The following is a 7,758-nucleotide window of genomic DNA, read 5'->3' as shown; positions in this document are numbered from 1 at the left end:
CAACTAGTGTCAGTTTGGACTAAAGGAGGAGGAGTGTTTAATGCAGTGAGAAGAGCATAAGTGAAGACCTACGGTTCTTAGAGAAGCTAAAAGTAGAGGGTTGTGAGCTGAGAAGAGGGGAAATTTCTGAACCTAAAGCACCCTTTGGTCAGGACACACAGCACCCTTTGGTCCTAGCTGTGTCCTAGAGTGAAGAAAAAGAAGGGGGTGAGAAATTTGGCTGGAGAGTGAGGTAGGGGCAGGTCTTGAAAGACCTAAGAACTATAGGCCAGGGAAAGCCATTAGGAGGTTTTTAAGCAAGGCAAACGAGATTTTGTTTTTAGGAATGTTATAAGCTGGTGGTTGGAGAATGGATTCAGGATTATTTTGAGGGTTAAAAGAACTGAAAGGATAGGGCCAGCACAGAAAAATAGCTGATATGTATTGGCTACTGCTGCTGTTATTATTTTTATTTTTTTAATGGTCTAACAGAGCAGAGAGCCTGCAAAGGAGCAGAACAGGAGTGCCCAGAGAAAACAGGAGGAAGTCAAGACAGCAAGGTGTCAGAAATCAGAAAAGAGGGCTGGAGGCTGGGGATGTGGCTCAGTTTGTAGAGTGCTTGCCTAGCATGCACAAGGCCCTGGGTTCAATCCCAAGCACACACGCAAAAAAAAAAAAAAAAAAAAAAATTGGGGGTGCTGGCGTTGTGGCTCAGCAATAGAACGCTTGTCTAGCACGTACAAGGCCCTGGCTTCGATCCTCAGCACCACATATAAATAAATAAATAAATAAATAAAAGTATTGTGTACAACTAAAAAAATAAATATTAAAATGCCAAATGCTGTGGAGAAATAGGATTGTACCTGAGGAGTTTCTTTGGGATTCACCGTGTAAGAGACGATTGGCTAACTCAGCAGGGGCGGTTGCAGTGGAGTTCCTGTAGGGAATATGGATGAAAACTTCATAGACGCAGAGTTTCATGCATAGTTTCCAGGAGTTCTTAGTTCCTCAAGACCTGGCCATACATCGCAGATTAGGAACCCCTGCTTTGGCCTGAATCTGCTGTCACATTAGCTCACTGCTGGAGAGCAGGGAGGAGGAGTGGATCTCATTCATTCTGGCAATATTTATTCCAAACCTAACTCTTTATTTTTTTTCCCTACCTCCCCACCACCACCAAAAAAAAAAAAAAAAAAGATTGAAAAGATGCTATTGCCATACCTGATGTGATTATGGGGACATGAAGATAAATAAAAAGTGATCTTACCCTCCAGAAGCTCTAGGTCTTCAGATAGGTGTATTTTGATGTGGGGGATAGAATTCCTAGAGTCCAGAGGGTTGGAGTGAGCAGGAAGGAATGCTAAGGCAGAGCTGCTTTATGACTTCTGTGGGCCCTGGGCACTTTTGCCTTTTGTTTTCCACTTCCTCTTTCAAAAAGTATTTAAAGGGCTGGGGTTGTGGCTCAGTGGTAGAGTGCTTGCCTTACCCTCGTGAGGCCCTGGGTTTGAGCCTTAGCACCACATTAAAAAAAATAATAAATAAATAAAATAAAGATATTGTGTCTATCTACAACTTAAAGTTTTAAAAAAAGTATTTTAAAATTACATTGTACAATTTCATTTGTAAATGCAGAAAGCTTTCCTTCTGATCTTAAAAGAAATTAAAACATTTTTGTAACGTGGGCCTTAGGCACAGTGCATACCTTGTCTAATGGAAGAGTTGGTCCTAGACAATGTAATGGGGAATAGTGTGAGACCTTGGGCTCCTGGGAATGGGTAGGTAGGAGAGAGACAAACCCTAAATGAGACACTCAGCTCTACCTTAAATTGAAGACAGATCCAAGGCCAAGCAATTCTAGGAAATGGCAAATTTGAGGTGCTGGGATTTGGGAGCCTAGGCTTGTGTGGCAGGCACCTCTTCCCCTCTCTGTGGAGGGGTTGAAGTACCCACTGGGTCAGCAGCTTCACCAGTCAGCTGGTGGCAGGGGAGACCAGATGGTAGTGCAATTGGAGCCACATCATTTTGGGGCCCCAGCTTCCTTGGTTTTGTGAAAACCAACTCCTTCAACCCTCTGTCACTAAAGCCATTGTCAGGTGGTATAGCTTTGGGAGAAGTGGCTAGGGGGCCTCTTACAGGTTAGGCTCAGGGATCCTGTGAACTGTCAGTTTCCACTACAAAAGGAAAGGGTCTCACTGTGGTGTTTTGGATCAGCATACATATGTAGATGGGAGAGATATGATTCAATGTTGTTTCTGATTAATTCATTTCATTAAATATTGATTGCCTACAAAGCCAGGAGAAGGTGGGGAGTTTGCGATTTAAAGAGCCCGATTCAGATATTTTTCTTTAGAACATGGTCCCATCCCATCTGAGCCCATCCGCCAAGCGCAGGAGGTTTATGTTGGCATGGAGTCCTCCGCATTCACCCTTCCTGTTGCCATGGAGATTCTTAGGCCCCAGGGCTGGATTGAGGACCAGGCCCCTCCTTAAGCCCCTCCACTGCACCCCACACTTCTCTCCCCACTCCTCTCCTCTCTTCTTGCCCCACCTCCTGAGTTTTCCATTTCTTGGTCTTTGTTTGTTTTTGCCTTTGTCGGGTCTCCCCCCTCTGGATGGGTTTGTTTGTTTCCAAACTGTCTGAGGTTTTGCACCATGGAGACAGTGTCCTGGGTTGCCTCTACCTCTGATCTGGTTAGAATAAGCCCCTCTCCTTTGCATGCATCTCCAACCTGACATTTGGAACATCCAAAACAAATCCCAACATTCTGAAGCAAGATAGAAACCACCGTCCCCACCCACTTTTCTGGCGCCCTTGTCCGCGTGGAACGGGTTTTTCGAAAATTTCCAGTGTTCTGCTACGGTGTCTGTATACTGGAGGGGAAGAGGCATTTACTGAACACTTTATACCTGTCACTGGACTGTGCTTTGCTTGTTAAAAATCTGGTAGTGAAGTTGATGTTTCCTGCATTGAAATTCAACTGCAAATTTCTTGAGGGCAAGGTCTAGGTCAGCTTTGTATATCCGTGTACCTCATATATGGTGGGGGCCCAAGAAAGTTTGTTGAATGAATAAATGGACAAAAGGATGAAAGAAATTTCTTTGCAATAGCAGAGTCATGGCTGAATATTGGCAAAAGGAGATTGAAGTTAGATGTGAAGATAAAAATGCATTGGTAAGGCAGTAGGATGAGTGAGTGTTTAGCAAAAGTTGTTGCTTGATTTCAGGGAGTTCCCAACTTCTCTTTTTCCAGAAGTACCTTTTAGGCTAGTGAGGTGGGCAGGACAGAGCCTTGTGTTCCATTTAAAATAAGAATAGTCCAAAGATTAAACTATTGATTTGGTGCTTATTCATACACCCATGTAAATGTCTGATAATAACCTTTCCTAAGAACAGGTTTTAGTAATGAGTTGGAGGATGGTAGTGAAAGAGGTTCAAGTCAAAGGAGTTTTGATCATATCAGAACATGGATCCACAGGAGCCAAACTTTGCTCCATCTCCATCTTGCCGAAGGTAGACTCCAGTCAAAACTGGTGCTGCCTTGCCCTTCCAGCCAGCCTTGATGACATTGGTCAGGTCAGTCAAATGCTCACTAGAGGGGGCAAGAAGGAGACAAGGCCAGTTTGAATTACTGGAAGCATAGATTGCAGACTGGCTTAAATATTTAGTTTTACTATTCTCAAGTAAGTACTAGCTATACCAAAGGGGTTCATAGCATATTGCCTATTGGAAGCCTGTAGGGATTTAAAACTAGTACAATAATTATATATTTGTGTGTGTGTATGTATATATATATATATATTTTTCAATTTTTGTTTTAGTTGTAGATGGACACAATACCTTTATTTTGTTTATTTATTTTATGTGGCACTGAGATTGAACCCAGTATCTCAGACATGCTAGGCAAGTGCTCTGTCACTGAGCCACAACCCCAGCCCTATTAGTTATATTTTTAAAGGACTTGAAGGTGCATTAAAAGTATTGACCTCTTTGACCACTGATTTCCTTTGGATAAGACTACCTCTTCTTACCTAGGGGGTCATTCACCCACCTGGTGCCATAACCCAATGTCCTCCTTAGGGGACAAACTTCTTTTCCAGTCTCACTGGCAGGTTTTTGTTTTTACTTTTATTTTTTGAGACAGGGTCTCACTAGGTACCCTGTCTAGCCTTGAACTCACTATCCTTCTGTCTCAGCCTCCTAAGTAGCTGTGGCTACAGGCATGAGCCACCATGCCTGGCTTTCATTGGATTTGGTGAAGAGGACAGTCTACCCCCTCCACCCACAGTAGAGCAGTGATTGGCCTCAGTAACTGCTTCAGGCACAGGCATGTGACCCAATTAGATAATAGAATGGCAATAAAGTAAACCCCAATTTTTGCTGAGGCTCCTGGGAAAGAAACTTGCATTTCCATTGCTCCTGGATGTGAGAGGCCGGCCTTTCTTTTTCCATCTTGCTTTCAACATGGCTGACAGCAGGGCCACCAAGTCTTGTGATGCTGTTGGAATACTAAATCCAGTGGTACTTAAAGCCAGGCTCTTCACTTAGGTGACCAATGCATTCCTTTTTATTTAAGAGTTTAAGTTAAAAAAGAATTGTAATGCAAATAATAATAATAATAATAATAAAGCTCATGTAAAAATAAGTAAATAAACAAACAACAACAACAAAGATTTAGAAGCTAGCCTCAGCAACTTAGCAAGGTACTTAGCAACTAAGCAAGACCCTGTATCTAAATAAAATACAAAAAAGTGCTGTGACCCAGTGGTTAAGTATCCCTGAGTTCAATCTCCCATACCAAAAATAAATAAGACCCCCCCCCAAAAAAAAGAGTTTAAGTTAAGTTTTGCAGAGAATAAAGATATGGGGGGATCTTAATTGATACCATTTGCCATCCTGGAGCATCATTATGTTTGGTGCAAGTCTGTTACTAACTATAAAAAAGATATGACTCCTAGCTGGGCAAGGTGGTTCTCAGGAGGCTGAGGCAGGAGGATCTCGAGTTCAAAGCCAGCCTCAGCAAAAGCAAGGCATTAAGCAACTCAGTGAGACCCTGTCTCTAAATAAAATACAAAATAGGGCTGGGGATGTGGCTCAGTGACCTAGTCCCCCTGAGTTCAATCCCTGGTAACCCCCGCCAAATAAATAAATAAGACTCCTAAACTGGTATATCGGGATTGATGAAATTTGACTCTCCTGACTCATGGACTCTCCCCACAAGGCCCTCAAATTTGTGGAAAATAAGAGATGGGTAAAACACACAAAAAGCTACCATGTTCTGAGGCCTTCTGTAGCCTCAGTGTCAAGCCACCTTTTTAGATCAACTTGAACTCTTGTCCAGAAAGGCCTCCAAGCTAAGAAACACCATGGCATTCTGAGATCTGGAAGCAGCACAGGGTGGGACTCAAAGAATCTGGCTTTCAGGAAGATGAGAGTAATCAGAGAAGGGATGAGGGACAAGAGCACAACCATTTATCAAGTGCTTCCTGCATGATGTGCATATTGGAAGACCTATTTAATTCTCACAATATCCTTTCAAGGAAGATACTAAGAAGAAATAGGCTTGAAGAGGTAACTTTGTCAAAGGGAAAAGGCCAGAAAGAACCAAAGTTGGATTAATAAGCAAGGCAGGTGGGTACAGGCCACAGCTACAGGGACTGTCTGATCAAAAGGATTTGGGCTGGTGGTAGAGGAAGACTTTATAGAAAATGAGCTCCCTTTTATGGTGCTGGGGATTGAACCCAGGGCCTTGTGCAAGTGAGGCAATACTCTACCAACTGAGCTACATCCCCAGCTCCTCTGTACTGTTTTATAAGCAGGGGCACCTGTGATGCCAGACATGGCTCCTGTGGGAAGACTCCCGTTATGCCTACTCTATTAAATATGGTCCTGGGCTCAGCTGTGTTCATCTGCCCAGCTCCATCACTGTGGACGTAGGAGGTGAGCTCAGAGGTGCACATGACTCTGAATGTGGGACAGGCGGGAGATGACCCCTCCCTCTCACCCCTGCTGCCTGCTCAGAGCTCCAGCCATCAGCCTGCTTTGATTATGATTTCTTTGAGACCTCACATCCAGAGGCTGACAGCAGCCAAATCCTCCTGATTGTCTGAGATGTTCCTGACATCAGAGAATAAACAGTCTCCCCTGTCTGGCCAGCTGTGCTGAGCAGCATTCCTGTCTTGGCCCGCCTGACTGGTGGGGTTGCAGCCCTGTGTCCACCTCCAGTAGAGGCCTGTGGGACCTGGTCAGGGAGAGAGAGAGAGGGGAGGTCACTGTATGTCTCCATGCTGGACAGGACATTCTCTTTGAGTCCCTGTTTTGCCCCATTACCAGGCACCTCAGCCTCAAGTCACTGCTAGAGAAGCCCCATGTTTCTAATGACTGTCAATTTAGAGAAGATCCCTACTAGTTCACTGTCCTTGGGGGTCAAAGCCTGTACCCCTGCCCAGGAGATTCCCCAGGTAATCTGAGATGCCTGCATTATTCTAGCTAGATTCAAAGTCTGAACACCCGAATGGCTTCTTTTACAGAAGCAGACACAGAAGAGTGGAGACAGAAGAGGGACTTGAAACCTTGCCTTTACTTCCTATGGCCCTGAAGCACTGTGAATGCTGTGGCCATGATGATGTTAGAGGCTCTGAGTGGGAAGAGCTGCCTGTGTTTGTGGAGAGGAGTAGGGGTGTTTTCATCCCAGGCCTGTTTTGGAGATCAGGCTTGTGGCTGAGCCGTTTCCTGCAGAAGCAAGGCCCCTGGAAAAGCACTGTTCTCCAGGTGCTCCTAAATCATCCTGTTGGCAACAGAGCTGGGGCAGCAGGACCTGAGTGGGGCTCTGCCACTGTGCAGAGTCCAGTGCCCAGCCTAGAGTTGGCCAGACCACAGGAGGCACCTTGGGGTGGAGTGCAGAGCCTTCTGGAATAGGGAACCCCCCCCCAAGCACACACCATCTGCTGCTCTGGTGGCTTGGAATTGCGGGGGAGGAGACAGCAGCCTTTCTGGACCAGTCTGCAGAAGGAATTCCTCTAGGAGCCCTCTCTGGCCACAGTCTGGAGGGTAGGGAGGCAGACAGGCAGCCCAGGGGTCTCTGTGGACAGGTGTCTCACTCCCAGTCTGTCTCAGGCCTACTGTTTTGCCTTTGCGTAGTTGAGTAGATCAGTGTGGGTTTATGCAACTGTTCTCAGCTTCTCTGTGTGGGTGGCTGCATGTCTGGCTGGTGACGGGTTCTTGGGTAGGAAGTGTGCTTTGTGGAAATGTCCACGTCTCTCTGTGGGGCTGTGGATGAGGATATCTTTGAGGGAAGACGCCGGCTTCTATACCTTTGCAAAGATGAGTGTCTGCTCCTGCATATGTGTGTCCCTGAGAGTGTGCCTGTGAGGTCATTTTGGCATACGTGTGAACTTGTCCTTCTTGTTGTAAGCTTAGGCATATGTGTCTCTCACATTGAGTACTTATTTACCAATAGTATGACAACAAGCCTCTGAAAGCATGTATGTGTGTCTGTAATTTGTGCAGAAGCATTCACTGATTTATTCCTAATGTGGTTTGCTCATTGGACATCTTTAAAGTACTTGTTCTGTGACTAGCCCTGCACTGGGCACTGGGAATTTGGAGAGGTGTTTGTGGCTGGAGTAGAGCCAAACTGTTATCATCTAAAGGAGTTCCAGGCCTGGGGCCATTCTTACCTGTTTCTTGATAGAAAGAAACCGTGGCAAGTAGCAAGATCAGAACAATACAGTACATCTATCTGGGTGCCTCTGTGTGCACCTTGTCTGCATGTCTGCCTGT

This window comes from Urocitellus parryii, chromosome 6 (assembly GCF_045843805.1).
Source record: "Urocitellus parryii isolate mUroPar1 chromosome 6, mUroPar1.hap1, whole genome shotgun sequence".
NCBI lineage: Eukaryota > Metazoa > Chordata > Mammalia > Rodentia > Sciuridae > Urocitellus > Urocitellus parryii.
This window is presented reverse-complemented; position numbering follows the sequence as displayed.